The following is a 17,853-nucleotide window of genomic DNA, read 5'->3' as shown; positions in this document are numbered from 1 at the left end:
GTCTGCTCTATCACTATCTTCTCTCTATCCCTCCACCCTTCATAAGCGAGGAAGAGAGAAGAGTGGAAGTTGCCGAAGGACACAGGGAGAACGCTGGAGTCACCCTCCTCATCCCTCGGATTGAGGAGGAGACGCTGGAGTCACCCCTCCTCATCCCTCGGATTGGAGAAACTGAGTCCACCCCTCCTCATCCCTCGGATGGGAGAACACTGGGTCACCCCTCCTCTCCCTCGAGTGGAGAACGGCTGACGACCCCTCCTCATCCCCGAGTGGTTCGAAACGCTGGAGTCACCCCTCCTCATCCCTCGGAGTGGGAGAACAAAATATTAGAAGAAGAACTGAGTCAGCTGTTTCTGAGATGTTGCTGACTGGTCCCTGGTTAAAACCCTGACCCCTGACCCTACTGGTTAGCTAATGAAGTCTGTGTTTAAGACTTGTGTCTAAGGAATCTTGAAAGAAGAAGGAAGGACCAGCGCTTGGTGACTGGCTGGTATAAAAAAGCAGAAACACTCGCTCTGCTCTAAGAGAGAGAGAGAGAGAGAGAGGGAGAGAAAGCAAGTCTGGACTCGTGTGTTCCAGATGAGTGAGTGAAACCTCTCCAGAGAAGGAAATAGAGACCACAGAGAGAGAAGAGGACCAAACCAGGCTGTCAGAATGTCTACCACCGCCACCATGGGAGAGATGGCTAACAGTGCTGTTGAGTTCTACCCTAAAGGCCGGGGCCGAGGTGGAGGTGGAGGTGGGAAGGAGGAGGGTAACAATGCTGCAGGGGGAGATTTTGGGGTAACGGTGGAGGAGCTCAGGGATCTGATGGAGCTCCGGGGAGGGGAAGCCATCCAGAAGATACAGGAGGCGTACGGAGACTCAGAGGGCCTGGCCACTAAACTGCTCACCAACACTATTGACGGTAAGGTGGTAGTGAGGGTGTGTGTGGCTGTGTGTGTGTGTCTGTGTGTTTGTGTGTTGTTTGGCCTGTGGGATTGATCTCAGGCCAGCTGACAGTATCAGATGATCAACACTGAACAACCTTACTCTAGCAGAACACCATGACAGACACACAAACACTCTGTCAGTCAATTTCATTGATCGGAGTATTTCAGGCAGAGGCCGATCCTACCTGTCGAATCTGGTCCAACTACAAGCATATTTGTTCTGTCGAATCAGGTCCAACTACAAGCATATTTGTCCAGAGGCCAACAGGCCGTCTCTGAAAAGCAGTACAGAAAAAGTGGATTTTAGGATATTCACATTAAAATCTATTGCCTATTGGATGGAAATCTAGCTAGTGAGAGAGTTGGTAAAATAGTTTGTGACTTAGTTATTCGAGATACCCAGTGAAATAGCCTTTTAAATTGTTTGGTAGAGGTAAACTTCAAGAGATTGTTTGAAGAGTTGATACGCAGAACTAACACCTCTTTACCACAGCATCCAGGAACAGGAACCGGGAACTGTGATACATAATTACACACATACTCACTACTGCAGCTTGACACCATTACAGAGATCTAAGAGAAAGAAAGGAGGAGGGAGGAAGTCAAGAGAGGGAGAGATAGTGGGAGGGAGAGAGAGTGGGAGAGGGAGGAGAGGGAGAGGGAGAAGAGAGAGAGGGAGAGGGGGAGAGGGAGGAGAGAGAGAGGGAGAGGGGGAGGAGTGCGAGAGAAAAAGACAGGAGAAAGGAGGAGGGAGGAAGTAAAGAGAGGGAGAGATAGTGGGAGGGATAGAGAGTGTGAGAGGGAGGAGAGAGAGAGAGGGAGACGGGGAGGAGTGCTAGAATAGCTTGCCGCATTGTCAAGGACATATCAAGGGGAGATTGAGAGAGAAAGGGAGGAACAGAAAGGGGGAGTGCAGTGAAGGGAGGAAGATAGAAAGAGGGTGTGTGAGGAAGAGAGGCAGAAATAAATGGGGTAAAAAGAGAGGGAAGAAGGGAGGAAGAGAATATGTACACAGTAATGATCACTCAACAAATTGCTGTTCAACTCCTCTCTCTCTCTCTCTCTCTCTCTCTCTCTCTCTCTCTCTCTCTCTCTCTCTCTNCTCTCTCTCTCTCTCTCTCTCTCTCTCTCTCTCTCTCTCTCTCATATGTGATTTTGGTAGAGTTTTCATCATTACATCCAGAGCTGGTCTATTGGAACAGATATTTAAAAACTTTTTTGTTGTTGACATTTTTGCAAATGTATTAAAAATGAAATATTACATTTACATAAATATTCAGACCCTTTACTCAGTACATTGTTGAAGAACGTTTGGCAGTGATTACAACCTTGTGTCTTCTTAGGTATGACGCTACAAGCTTGGCACACCTGTATTTGGGGAGTTTCTCGTTGGATGGGGAGCCATGCTGCACAGCTATTTTCAAGTCCCGCCAGAGATGTTAGATCGGATTCAAGTCCGGGCTCTGGCTGGGCCACTGAAGGACATTCGGAGACTTGTCCCGAAGCCACTCCTGTGTTATCTTGGCTGTGTGCTTAGGATCATTATCCTGATGGAAGGTGAACCTTCGCCCTCTTCGTCCAGTCTGAGGTCCTGAGAGCTCTGGAGCAGGTTTTCATTAAGGATCTCTCTGTACTTTGCTCCGTTCATATTTCCCTCGCTCCTGACTAGTCTCCCAGTCCCTGCCGCTGAAAAACATCCCCACAGCATGATGCTGCCACCACCATGCTTCACCGTAGAGATGGTGCCAGGTTTCCTCCAGACGTGACTTGGCATTCAGGTCAAATAGTTCAATCTTGGTTTCATCAGACCATAAAATCTTGTTCCTCATGGTCTGAGAGTCCTTTAAGTGCCTTTTGGCAAACTCGAAGTGAGCTTTCATGTGTCTTTTACTGAGGAGTGGCTTCTGTCTGGCCACTCTACCATAAAGGCCTGATTGGTGGAGTGCTGCAGAGATGGTTGTCCTTCTGGAAGGTCAGAGTGACCACCGGGTTCTTCGTCACCTCCCTGACCAAGTCCCTTCTCCCCCGATTGCTCAGTTTGGACAGATGGTTAGCTCTAGGAAGAGTCAAACTTCTTCCATTTAAGAATGATGGAGGCCACTGTGTTCTTGACCTTCAATGCTGCAGAAATGTTTTGGTACCCTTCCCCATATCTGTGCCGTGACACCATCCTGTCTCGGAGCTCTACAGACAATTCCTTCGACCTCATGGCTTGGTTTTTGCTCTGACATGCACTGTCAACTGTGGGACATTATATAGACATGTGTGTGCCTTACCAAATCATATCAAATCAATTGAATTTATTACAGGTGGACTCCAAACAAGTTGTAGAAACATCTCAAGGATTATCAATGGAAACAGGATTCACCTGAGCTCAATTTCGAGTCTCATAGCAAAGGGTCTGAATACTTATGTAAATAAGGTATTTCTGTTTTTATATCTTTAATACATTTGGAAACATTTCTAAAAACAGTTTTTGCTTTGTCAATATGGGGTAGTTGTGTTGATGAGGAAAATAAATAATTTCATCCATTTTAGAAGAAGCTGTAACGTAACTAAATGTTGAAAGAGGGAAAGGGTCTGAATACTTTGCTAATGCTCTGTACGTTTCATGTATTTGAAATACGTATTTTGTATGTTGTATTACACTGGCCTGAACTACATTCCAATGTATTGTAACAAGATTCTCTCGACAGCTGTAATTTGTATTTAACAAATACTACAATACATTTCTATACCATATCTTTAACAGCGGTTCACAATTGTGTGGCCCCTTTCATCCTACATTGGTATCAGAAGTCTGATGGAACTGTGGTGTGATAAGAGAGTATCAGAAGTCTGATTGGCACTGTGGTGTGATAGAGAGTATCAGAAGTCTGATGCACTATGGTGTGATAAGAGGGTATCAGAAGTCTGATGGCACTGTGGTGTGATAAGAAGTATCAGAAGTCTGATGGCACTGTGGTGTGATAAGAGGGTATCAGAAGTCTGATGGCACTGTGGTGTGATAAGAGGTATCAGAAGTCTGATGGCACTGTGGTGTGATAAGAGAGTATCAGAAGTCTGATGGCACTAGTGGTGTGATAAGAGAGTATCAGAAGTCTGATGGCATGTGGTGTGATAAGAGAGTATCAGAAGTCTGATGGCACTATGGTGTGTAAGAGGGTATCAGAAGTCTGATGGCACTGTGGTGTGATAAGAGAGTATCAGAAGTCTGATGGCACTATGGTTGATAAGAGGTATCAGAAGGCTGATGGCACGGTGGTGTGATAAGAGAGTATCAGAAGTCGATGGCACTGTGGTGTGATAAGAGGGATCAGAACTCTGATGGCACTATGGTGTGATAAGAGGGTATCAGAAGTCTGATGGCACTGTGGTGTGATAAGAGGGTACAGAATCTGGGCACTATGGTGTATAAGAGGGTATCAGAAGTCTGATGGCACTGTGTGTGGATAAAGAGAGTATCAGAAGTCTGATGGCACTGTGGTGTGATAAGAGAGTATCAGAAGTCTGATGGCACTGTGGTGTGATAAAGAGAGTATCAGAAGTCTGATGCACTGTGGTGTGATAAGAGGTATCAGAAGCTGATGGCCTTGGTGTGATAGAGAGTATCAGAAGTCTGATGGCACTGTGGTGTGATAAGAGAGTATCAGAAGTCTGATGGCACTGTGGTGTGATAAGAGAGTATCAGAAGTCTGATGGCACTATGGTGTGATAAGAGAGTATCAGAAGTCTGATGGCACTTGGTGTGATAAGAGTGTATCAGAAGTCTGAATGCACTGTGGTGTATAAGAGGGTATCAGAAGTCTGATGGCACTGTGGTGTGATAAGAGAGTATCAGAAGTCTGATGGCACTGTGGTGTGATAAGAGGAGTATCAGAAGTCTGATGGCACTGTGGTGTGATAAGAGGTATCAGAAGTCTTGATGGCACTATGGGTGTGATAAGAGGTATCAGAAGTCTGATGGCACTGTGGTGTGATAGAGAGGATCAGAAGTCTGATGGCACTTGGTGTGATAAGAGGGTATCAGAATCTGAGGCACATGGTGTGATAAGAGGTATCAGAAGTCTGATGGCATTTGGTGTGTAAGAGTGTATCAGAAGTCTGATGCACTGTGGTGTGATAAGAGGGTATCAGAAGTCTGATGGCACTTATGGTGTGATAAGGAGTATCAGAAGTCTGATGGCACTGTGGTGGATAAGAGGTATCAGAAGTCTGATGACTATGGTGTGATAAGAGTGTATCAGAAGTCTGAGGCACTATGGTGTGATAAGAGTGTATCAGAAGCTGATGGCACTGTGGTGTGATAAGAGAGTATCAGAAGTCTGATGGCACTATGGTGTGATAAGGAGTGTATCAGAAGTCTGATGGCACTATGTGTGTGATAAGAGGTGTATCAGAAGTCTGATGGCACCTATGGTGTGATAAGAGTGTATCAGAAGTCTGAATGCACTGTGGTGTGATAAGAGAGTATCAGAAGTCTGATGGCACTGTGGTGTGATAAGAGAGTATCAGAAGTCTGATGGCACTATGGTGTGATAAGGGAAACAAATCAAAATATATTTTATATTTCAGATCCTTCAAAGTAGCCACCCTTTGCCTTGATGACAGCTTTGCACACTCTTGAAGAAAAACCCTTGAATTATGTGTGTATCCAAACTTTTGACTGGTCCTATACATTATGTGTGTTGCAGGTCTGTCAGGTGACCAGGCGGACCTGGATCGTCGTAGCAAGTCATTCGGTCAGAACTTCATCCCTCCTAAACAGCCCAAGACCTTCCTGGAGCTGGTCTGGGAAGCTCTTCAAGTATGTTGAATGATTTATTGATATATATATTGATATACACTGTATATATTGATATATTGATTATATTATGATATACACTGTATATATTGATATATTGATTATATACAGGTCAAATAATGTAAACACTTGAGTAAATGATTGATAGAAAGTGTGCTGAAAGCAGGTGCTTCCACACCGGTGTAGTTCCTGACTTCATTAACCAATTAACATCCCATCATGCTTAGGATCATGTAGAGAAATGCTGAGCAGGCCATTATTTTCTCCATTGTTTTGGCTACTATGGCTATACCCCCATAGAATGACAATGCCCCCATCCACAGGGTGACTGAATTGTTAGATGTTAAAGGTGCAATATGCAGAAAGAGCTCCTCCATTTCCTGGTTGCTAAAAATGTGACTCATCACCAGGATTCGGTCTTATGTGGCAACATTTGAAATGTTGATTTTTTTTACATTGAATTAAAGTAGAGACTCAGAGCTACAAAATGGTATATCAGACACTGCATTTGAGGAAACAATGGGAAAGTAATTCTGCTTTTGAGAAAATGGCCTTTGAATGTTTTGGTATCTAGGGAAGAGCTCTTTGTCTCCACCCATTCAGCATCGTTCACACCCTTTACAGCTTTAGCCCCACCCATCTCGTTTCGCTCTCGGAGCGTTCAGATCACACACTTGATGCTCGTAAAAAATATTTTTTACGTTCAAATGGCTCTCCTGTGAAGTCGTGACTTGCGACATACGCCTAGTTTCCTGAATCGGGTCACAAATTCTAATAGTTCGCCTAATTTCAGTTTATGTGACAAAACAAGGAGTCAGAGTGTAGAGAATTATTGTACTCTCTAAACCACTGTGAAATGATTTTCCATAAACAAAAATATTACATTTTCAGTTGTTTGAAGCTGTTTGAAGAGGGTGAACAAAACTGAAAGTAAAAGACAGAAAAACAAAACTTAAGAACTGGAAGCATAGAAATAGCGCACATAGAACATATCTAATGCTTTTTAGACGGGCTGTCAATGAGAATGACAGATCTATAACTCACATTTCTATGTGAATTTGGTTGGGTCTCCAAAAAAGTTACATATTGCATCTTTAATGAACCTTTATTTAACTCGGCAAGTCAGTTAAGAACAAATTGTTATTTACAATGACGGCATACCCCGACCAAACCCTCCCCCGGCCAAACCCTACCCCGTCCAAACCCTACCCCGGCCAAAGCTGGGTCAATTGTGGCCGCCCTATGGACTTCCCGATCACGACCGGATGTGATACAGCCTGGATTTGAACAAGGGACTGTAGTGACACCTCTTGCACTGAGATGCAGTGCCTTAGACCGCTGCGCAACTCGGGAGCCCATATTCCATGGCCATCTCAGTCACCAGATCTCAACCCAATTGAACACTTATGGGAGATTCTGGAGGAAAGCCTGAGACAGCGTTATCGACCACCATCAACAAAACACCAAATTATGGACTTTCTCGTGGAAGAACGGTTTCGCATCCCTCCAAGAGAGTTCTAGACACTTGTAGAATCAATGCTAAGGTGCATCGAAGCTGTTCTGGTGGCTCGTGGTGGCCCAACAAACCAATTAAAACACTTGTTGTTGGTGTTTCCTTTATTTTGGCAGTTACATGTAGATTGCTATATAGATTGATTGATATATATATATGCATTGATATATTGATATATTGATTGATTGATTGATTGATTGATTGATTGCTTTACAGGACGTCACTCTTATCATCCTGGAGGTGGCAGCTATCATCTCCCTGGGCCTGTCCTTCTACCAACCCCCCGGAGATGACACTGAGGGTACGACCTGGGATGGATGGCTGTCTGGTGTGTCTGTCTGGACGGTTGACTGGTTGACTGACAGACAGACACACTGCCCTCCGTATTTATTTGGACAGTGAAGCTAAAACCGCTCTATACTCCAGCATTTTGGATTTGAGATATAATGTTTTATATGAAGCGACAGTACAGAATGTCACCTTTTATTTAAGGGTATTTTCATGTATCTAGTCCCCCCATTTGAAGGTGTCATCAGTATTTGGACAAATTCACTTATAGTGTATTAATTAAAGTATTGATATTTTGTTCCCATATTCCACACAATGATTACATCAAGCTTGTGACTCTACAAACTTGTTGGATGCATGTACAGTTTATTTTGTTTCGGATTGTGTTGTATCCAATAGAAATGAATGGTAAATAATGAATTGTGTCCTTTTGGAGTCACTTTTAGGGCGCTATGTTCGGCTGGCGATTTTCCAGCCCTAACGCCAGGTACGGAAATGTACCTGTCTGTGAGGGATGGCAATATTTGAGGCGTGTCCTTAAAAACAAGCAGACAAGTGAAAATGTCATGCAGCGCCAATGGGACGTGTTTAAGACCCATGAAAAGCAGGTCTTAACGGTAACACAGTTGATAATGGCGTGGATTTTGAAAGCGGAAGCGTTGAGAGATGTGCCTTTTGTGCAGGTGAATCTCGTATTTAGTTTAATTTAGTTTTTATTAAAAACCAAGCATAGCCTCCCCTTTATCAAGGCTGGTTTAGCAACATCGCGTTGGTGCTTCTTTTTATCCTGGCCATTAGCCAAATAGCAAATGAATCAAGGCCTATTAAATTGTCTACTGAGAGTGCTTTTGTAACGGATGTGAAAGTTGAACCTTTACATTGATGCCGTGACCCGGATCACTGGTTGCTGCGGAAAAGGAGGAGGTTGAAAGGGGGGTGAGTGTAACGGATGTGAAATGGCTAGCTAGTTAGCGGTGGTGCGCGCTAATAGCCTTTCAATCGGTGACGTCACTTGCTCTGAGACCTTGAAGTAGTGGTTCCCCTTGCTCTGCAAGGGCCGTGGCCTTGGGTAACGATGCTTCGTGGGTGACTGTTGTTGGTGTGTGCAGAAGGTCCCTGGTTCGCGCCCAGTTCGGGGCGAGGGGATGGACTAAAGTTGAACTGTTACACTTTGAAATAGTTTTAGATTTTCCATGCTTTTTTCATTATTCACATACCTGCATTTCGCTTGTTCAAGTAGGCAATCCATCCTCATTATCAAAGATCGCCCCTCGTCCGACTACTAAAAAACACTCTGCTCCAAACTATTCAGTTATATAATGTCATATTAATGTCAGATTTCTATGAGAATCTGCCTCGCACATAGACAGCAGTTGACAGGAGCATAGTGTTTTGTATAGACGTGTGAATGTTCTGCGTAAAGACCTTTAAGCCTACCTTTGCACAGGGTATCATGGAACGAGAGAAGATATTTATGATATCATGCAATCCTATTTAGAAATATTGATGGATTGTTTTTTTCATTTKATTTAAATTTAATTTAAATCCCAAAGTTATTATTAAGATTCCCCATCCAAGGGTTTGTGGTGAAAACGGTCATGGCTTGAATGCAATTCAATTTCGTCTGCTATTTCTGGAGAAGTACAAATAGAATCTGTAAGAAGGTTCCATGATGTTTATAAAAACATTATATTTGCGATATAACGGCGAGTGAACATAACCCATTTCTCTGTATAACGGATCTTTATCCAGCTCCTGTGAAACGTTTGCATGTGTGTAAAACCCTCCATAGTCTAAGTTGCCTTGTTTGTATTATACGTCCACGGGGAGCAATTATGGTGCCTGTAACTGTATTTAGACATGAACCTTTAAAACAATTTGTTGCATAGTTTTTATTAGAATTTGATTTGAATTATACAGTGTCTTTTTGGGGCCTTCTCAATAGCCTATTGAATTTAATGTTGCTTTTTTGACTACTTTTGGCATGTCCACGGACTGCAATTTACAGTAGGCCTGGCCCCTATGCTATAGCCCATATTTAACAATGTATTTCCATATTGAAGCAATGCAATTACAACAATGTGGACTGCAAAAGTTTTCAAAATATTTAGCAAATACTGAATGCTGCAGGCTATTTAACCCCCAAACCTATAACGCCACAGCAGCGCAAAGATTTACCATTTCATTTGGTTTATTAAAATAGAGCCATTATTGTAAATAAGAATATAACATTTTTAAAAACGCTCCTACATTAATGTGAATGCTACTATTATTATGGATAATCATGAATGAATCGTGAATAATAGGGACAAACATCATACCCCCAAGACATGCTAACCTCTCACCATTACAATAACAGGGGAGGTTAGCATTTTATATCATAACCCCAAGACATGCTAACCTCTCACCAGACAATAACAGGGAGGTTAGCATTTGTATCATACCCCAAGACATGCTAACCTCTCACCATTACAAAACAGGGGAGGTTAGCATTTTATATCATACCCCAAGACATGCTAACCTCTCACCATTACAATAACAGGGGAGGTTAGCATTTTTGGGGGTATGATATTTATGCTTCTTTACTTCTCACTAATAATTATTCACGATTTATTCATGATTATCTGTAATAAATGGTAGCATCACATGAATGTAGAAGTGTTTAGAAAGATATTCTCTTCTTATTTGTAATAAAAGTGACTCCAAAATGACACAATACATTATTCACCATTACTTTCTATTGGGCGCAAAATAATCAGAAACACAACACAAATAACAGAAAATGCATCCAACATAGTTGTAGTCATGAGCTTGATGTAGTCAGCAGCTTGATTAGTCACGAGCTTGATGTAGTCACGAGCTTGATGTAGTCACGAGCTTGATGTAGTCACGAGCTTGATGTAGTCACGAGCTTGATACGAGTTGATAGTCACGAGCTGATGTAGTCACGAGCTTGATGTATCACGAGCTTGATGTAGTCACGAGCTTGATGTAGTCACGAGCTTGATGTAGTCACGAGCTTGATGTAGTCACGAGCTTGATGTAGTCATGAGCTTGATGTAGTCACAGCGTGCTAGGAATATGGGACCAAAATACAAAAATGTTGACTACTTTAATACATTATATGTGAATTTGTCCAAATACTTTGAGAATGTTTGCCACAGCAGGAAAATAATCCTGCTGGATTAGTATCTGGATTATAATTCATGGACATTTTTGTAGAGGTTGATACATTTTCCATTAGGGAAAATCAAGTCTGAAATGTTCAGTTACAAACTTCAGAAGCATTTTTTGCACTTCAAATACACAACACGTTTCTAATTTACTGCAGGAAAGATGTCCTACAACAAGATCCTATGTCTTTATGACACCTTCAAATGGGGGGACTAGACACATGAAGTGCTTTCATTTCTAAATGGTAAAACAGATATGTAGGAAAATACCCTCAAATAAAAGATGACATTGCTTCATATTAAACATTTGATCTCAAATAATAAATGCTGGAGTAAAGACCAAATTAAACATTTGATCTCAAATCCAATATGCTGGAGTAAAGACCAAATTAAACATTTGATCTCAAATCCAATATGCTGGAGTAAAGACCAAATTAAACATTTGATCTGAAATCCAAAATGCTGGAGTAAAGACCAAATTAAACATTTTAGCTAGACTGTGCAAATAAAATGCATAGGGGGTTGATAGACAGCTAGATACAGTGCCTTCGGAAAGTATTCAGACCCCTTGACTTCTTCCACAGTTTGTTACGTTACAGCCTTATTCTAAAATGTATAAAATATTTTTTTTTCAATCTACACACAGTACCCAACAATGACAAAGCAAAAACWGTTTTTTTTGGCAGCGATTACAGCCTCAAGTCTTCTTGGGTATGATGCTACAAGTTTGGCACACCTGTATTTTAGTGAGTTTCTCCCATTCTTCTCTGCAGATCCTCTCAAGCTCTGTCAGGTTGGAATGTTAGCATTGCTGAACAGCTATTTTCAGGTCTCTCCAGAGATGTTTGATTGGGTTCAAGCCCGGGATCTGGCTGGGCCACTCAAGGACATTCAGAGACTTGTCCCGAAGCCCCTCCTGCGTTGACTTGGCTGTGTGCTTAGGGTTGCTGTCCTGTTGGAAGGTGAACCTTCTCCCCAGTCTGATGGCCTTCATCAACGATCTCTCTGTACTTTGCTGACAAGTCTCCCAGTCACTGCCGCTGAAAAACATTCCCACAGCATGATGCTGCCACCACCATGCTTCACCGTAGGGATGGTGCCAGGTTTCCTCCAGACGTGACGCTTGGCATTCAGGCCAAAGAGTTCAATCTTTGTTTTATCAGAGCAGAGATTCTTGTTTCTCAGGGTCTGAGAGTCTTTGGTGTCTTTTGTTAAACTCCAAGCGGGCTGTCATGTGCCTTTTACTGAGGAGCGGCTTTCGTCTGGCCACTCTACTGTGGGACCTTATATAGACAGGTGTGTGCCTTTCCAAATCATGTCCAATCAATTGAATTTACCACAGGTGGACTCCAATCAAGTTGTAGAAACATCTTAAGGATGATCAATGGAAACAGGATGCACCTGTGCTCAATTTCGAGTCTCACAGCAAAAGGGTCTGAATACTTATGTAAATAAGGTATTTCTGTTTTTATATCTTTAATACATTTGGAAACATTTCTAAAAACAGTTTTTGCTTTGTCAATNTACTTATGTAAATAAGGTATTTCTGTTTTTATATCTTTAATACATTTGGAAACATTTCTAAAAACAGTTTTTGCTTTGTCAATATGGGGTAGTGTATCTAGATTGRTGAGGATAAAAAAAAAAAATCTATTTTCGAATTAGGCTGTAACCTAACAAAATGTGGAAAAAGTCAAGGGGTCTGAATAATTTCCGAAGACACTGTAGATGGATAACAGTGTGTTTCTCRCCAGCGTGTGGTAACGTGTCGGGAGGGGCAGAGGATGAGGGCGAGGCTGAAGCCGGGTGGATTGAGGGCGCCGCCATCTTGCTGTCCGTCGTCTGTGTGGTCCTGGTGACGGCCTTCAATGATTGGTCTAAAGAGAAACAGTTCCGTGGGCTACAGAGCAGGATAGAACAGGAGCAGCGCTTCGCTGTGGTACGGAAAGGAAACGTGATCCAGATACCTGTAGCTGACATGGTGGTGGGGGACATGGCTCAGGTCAAATACGGTAGGTAACCAGGACAATTCATATTTTATTTTACCTTTATTTATACAGGTTTTTGTCATTGAGATAACATCTCTTTCCCAAGAGAGACCTGGTCCAATAGCAGCAGGGGGAACGTTTCAGACATAACAACTTACATACATTAACACAACATTAAACAAAACTATAAGCACACATACAGTACAACAAAAACATTTTACGTTAAAAACACAAACATCTTGACTAAAAACAGCTGGCCTAAAGACAATTATACTCTACTATTATATAAACATTGATCAAGTGTTAAACTCCACCAATGAAACTAGATCATCACATGTTAAAATGTTCAGGAGAGAATTCCAGGACCACGGAGCTGAGTAACTAAAACTATTTCTACCATGGCCTGTTCTAATTGTTGGTTCTGTTAGAAGCAAATGAGAATGGAACCATAATTTATATTTATTTACTGACCTGACTAAAAAAGAACAGAGATAAAATGGCATTTTACCCGATATGTCCTTATAAATCAGTGTATACCAGTGTTTAAGCCTACGCAAGGTCAATGACGACCAGCCAACAGCGCTGTAGAGATCACAATGATGTGTTAGACGTTTCTGATTTMTAATGAACCTGAGGGATGCATGATACACTGAATCAAGTGCTTTCAGGGTAGTGGTTGAGGCCTGCATATATATAACATCACTAAAATCTAAAGCGCACAGACCTCGGTGTAACGCTCATTCCTTTGACGATAAACGCGAATCCAACCATCACCCCCGGCGAGACGAAACCGCGACTCGTCAGTGAAGAGCACTTTTTGCCAGTRCTGTCTGGTCRAGTGACGGTGGGTTTGTGCCCATAGGCGACGTTGTTGCCGGTGATGTCTGGTGTGGACCTGCCTTACAACAGGCCTACAAGCCCTCAGTCCAGCCTCTCTCAGCCTATTGCGGACAGTCTGAGCACTAATGGAGGGATTTTGCATTCCTGGTGTACCTCGGGCAGTTGTTGTTMKCACCCTGTACCACAGGTGTGATGTTCGGATGTACCGATCCTGTGCAGGTGTTGTTACACATGGTCTGCCACTGRGAGGACGATCAGCTGTCCGTCCTGTCTCTATGTATCACTGTCTTAGGTGTCTCACAGTACGGAGAATGCAATTATTGCCCTGGCCACATGTGCAGTACTCATGCCTCCTTGCAGCATGCCTAAGGCACGTTCACGCAGACGAGCAGGGACCCTGGGCATCTTTTTTTTTGTGTTTTTCAGAGTCAGTAGAAAGGCCTCTTTAGTGTCCTAAGTTTTCATAAATATGACCTTAATTGCCTACCGTCTGTAAGCTGTTAGTGTCTTAACGACCGTTCCACAGGTGCATGTTCATTAATTGTTTATGTTTCAATGAAAAAGCACAGGAAACTTTTACAGTGAAGATCTGTGAAGTTATTTTGATTTTTACGAAGCCTCTATGAAAGACAGGATCCTGAAAAAGGGACGTTTCTTTTTTGGCTTAGTTTAGATAATACTGTAGGTAACTAGGACAATGATCTGAAGGTAGATAATACTGTAGGTGACCAGGACAATAGTAGTATAATGTATGTATACTGTATATTGCACCTATAGGAGTACAGTTGAAGTCGGAAGTTTGCATAGACCTTAGCCAAATACATTTAAACTCAGTATTTCACAATTCCTGACATTTAATCCTATTAACAATTCTCTGTCTTAGGTCAGTTAGGATCACCTTTATTTTAAGAATGTGAAATGTCAGAATAATAGTAGAGAGAATGATTTGTTTCAGCTTTCATTTCTTTCATCACATTCCCAGTGGGTCAGAAGTTTACATACACTCAATTAGTATTTGGTAGCATTGCCTTTAAAATGTTTACTTGGGTCAAACGTTTCAGGTAGCCTTCCACAGCTTCCCACAATAAGTTGGGTGAATTCTGCCCATTCCTCCTGACAGAGCTGGTGTAACTGAGTCAGGTTTGTAGCCCTCTTGCTCACACACGCTTTTTCAGTTCTGCCCACACATTTTCTATAGGATGAGGCCACTCCATTACCTTGACTTTGTTGTCCTTAAGCCATTTTGCAAGTATGCTTTGGGACATTGTCCATTTGGAAGACCCATTTGCGACCAGCTTAACTTCCTGACTGATGTCTTGAGATGTTGCTTCAATATATCCACATAATTTTCCTACCTCATGATGCCATCTATTTTGTGAAGTGCACCTTTCCCTCCTGCAGCAAAGCATCCCCACAACATGATGCTGCCACCCCCGTGCTTCACGGTTGGGATGGTGTTCTTCGGCTTGCAAGCCTCCCCCTTTTTCCTCCAAACATAACGATGGTCATTATGGCCAAACAGGTCTATTTTTATTTAATCAGACCTGAGGACATTTCTCCAAAAAGTATGTGCAGTTGCAAACCGTAGTGGCTTCTTCCTTGCTGAGCGGCCTTTCAAGTTATGTCAATATAGGTCTCATTTTACTGTGGATATAGATACTTTTGTACCTGTTTCCTCCAGGATCTTCACAAGGTCCTTCGCTGTTGTTCTGGGATTGATTTGCACTTTTCGCAACAAAGTACGTTCATCTCTAGGAGACAGAACGCGTCTCCTTCCTGAGCGGTATGACGGCTGCGTGGTCCCATTGTGTTTATACTTGCGTACAATTGTTTGTACAGACGAACATGTTACCTTCAGGTGTTTAAATTGCTCCCGAGGATGAACCAGACTTGTGGAGGTCTACAATCTTTATTCTGAGGTCTTGGCTGATTTCTTTTGATTTTTCCATGATGTCAAGCAAAGAGGCACTGAGTTTGAAGGTAGGCCTTGAAATACATCCACAGGTACACCTCCAATTGACTTAAGTTATGTCAATTAGCCTATCAGAAGCATCTAAAGCCATGACATCATTTTCTAGAATTTTCCAAGCTGTTTAAAGGCACAGTCAACTTAGTGTAAGTTAACTTCTGACCCACTAGAATTGTGATACAGTGAATTATAAGTGAAATAATCTGTCTGTAAACAATTGTTGGAAAAATTACTTGTGTCATGCACGAAGTAGATGTCCTAACCGACTTGCCAGAACTATAGTTTGTTAAAAGAAATTTGTGAAGTGGTTGAAAAACGAGTTTTAACGACTCCAACCTAAGTGGATGTAAACTTCCGACTTTAACTGTATACTGTATTGTATCTATACCTATATGTATAACATGATGTACTATATGTATTGTATCTATACCTATATGTWTAACATTATGTACTGTATCTATACCTATATGTATAACATCATGTACTGTATGTACTGTATATATACCTATATGTATAACATCATGTATTGTATATATACCTATATGTATAACATTATGTACTGTATATATACCTATATGTATAACATTATGTATTGTATGTATTGTATATTTACCTATATTGTATAACATCATGTACTGTATGTACTGTATATATACTATATGTATAACATCATGTACTGTATGTACTGTATATATACCTATATGTTATACATACATTATGTACTGTATATTATACCTATATGTATAACATTATGTATTGTATATATACCTATATGTATAACATTATGTATTGTATGTATTGTATATTTACCTATATGTATAACATCATGTACTGTATTATATACCTATATGTATAACATTATGTACTGTATATATACCTATATGTATAACATTATGTACTGTATATATACATATATGTATAACATTATGTATTGTATGTATTGTAATATTTACCTATATGTATAACATCATGTACTGATATTTTTACCTATATGTATAACATTATGTACTGTATGTACTGTATATTTACCTATGTCGTGTCTTTGGCTAGGCCAGATTAATTGCTATGACCTGCTATTCTATAAAATAATTTCTCCGAATTAATATTACCTGATTGAACTAATCATGTAAATATAATTAACTAGAGAGGGACACCACGAAATAATATTTATAGAGCTGTTATCTTCCGAATAAACTCTTAAAGATTTAGTTATATTTTACATCCATAGCAGTCACATTAATCGTCATTTTATTCAGTCTCATCTGAAAGTTGTAAATCCTGATTATCTGCAAGAATCCTGGCTAACAAGTTGAATCAGCAATACAAAATTGGGTTTATATTATTTATTTACTAAATACCTAACTAATCACACAGAACACACATACACAATTAATTCATAACTTGATTACAAAGTGCCGTCATACAGAAAACGTCCCTAGCGGGCGGAATAGATATGACAGCTTGTTACACAAAGAAAAGGGCGGGATTTTAGTGAAAGAGCGGGAGACTGGAACACAGGCGAGCTGTCCTATCGTAAATACAGTATCTTATGCATTCTAAATTACCGCCCATTTGAAGAAGGAAAATGCAATAAATATTTACTCTGAGCTGCGCTTCAGTAGGTTGGTGGTAGATGGAAGACCGTCTTGCCAACCGAGTCCTCTGTCCTTTGAAGAATGTTTCTGGTAGTCACTGGATACGTTGGAGTAACGTTGTGTGTAGTAGACGGGATACTCGGACTGTCCTTCCTAACCTGCGTTTGTAGCAGCTGTTGCTAACCAACGGCTAGGAGATATCATTTCTGTAGTAGAATACGAGTTCAAAGTTCATACCATTCACAATCAAAGTCTATGCTGATGTTGGTTTAGTTCTGTAGTTATTATCTGAACCATTCTGACACCGGATCGTCATCCTAGTGTACCCGGAACAGGAAGTTATATTTTTGTCAATGGCTTTTTATAGTGAGGGAGAGGGGTGTGTCTGAAAAGTTTATAACCATGTCTCTTCACAGGGCCGGGCCCCTGGTTGAGCAGAGGCCACTTATGAAAACCCAAATCTCTCATTTGGAAGCTAAAATTACATTTAATCTCTTCACAAATAATTCATATTCAAACATTTGAATTAAACAACAATTCGATGTGAATCCGATACCTCTGACGTTTAGACTTTCCACAGTAGAGTTTATGTCATTCTATCATTGATGAGAATGTGTCAGAGGGCAACCGAACTGACACTAATATACCTTAAGTACCACCGCGATGTTCAGTTGGTCGGATTACCAGAATATAGTTAATTTCCCCCACTTCTGATGTTCCCAGAATCTCTATGTTAACCAAGGGGTTTTCT

General features: G+C 41.3%; 1 pseudogene; it reads left to right on the top strand.

Annotated features, from left to right (window-relative positions):
* The first annotated feature begins 302 nt into the window (after positions 1 to 302).
* Positions 303 to 17,853, top strand: part of LOC112074858 (plasma membrane calcium-transporting ATPase 3-like) — a 44,500-nt pseudogene continuing 26,949 nt past the window's right edge.

Source organism: Salvelinus sp. IW2-2015, unplaced genomic scaffold (assembly GCF_002910315.2).
Source record: "Salvelinus sp. IW2-2015 unplaced genomic scaffold, ASM291031v2 Un_scaffold2849, whole genome shotgun sequence".
Taxonomy (NCBI): domain Eukaryota; kingdom Metazoa; phylum Chordata; class Actinopteri; order Salmoniformes; family Salmonidae; genus Salvelinus; species Salvelinus sp. IW2-2015.
Note: the sequence above shows the minus strand (reverse complement) of the source record. Positions and strands in the feature narration are given on the sequence as shown.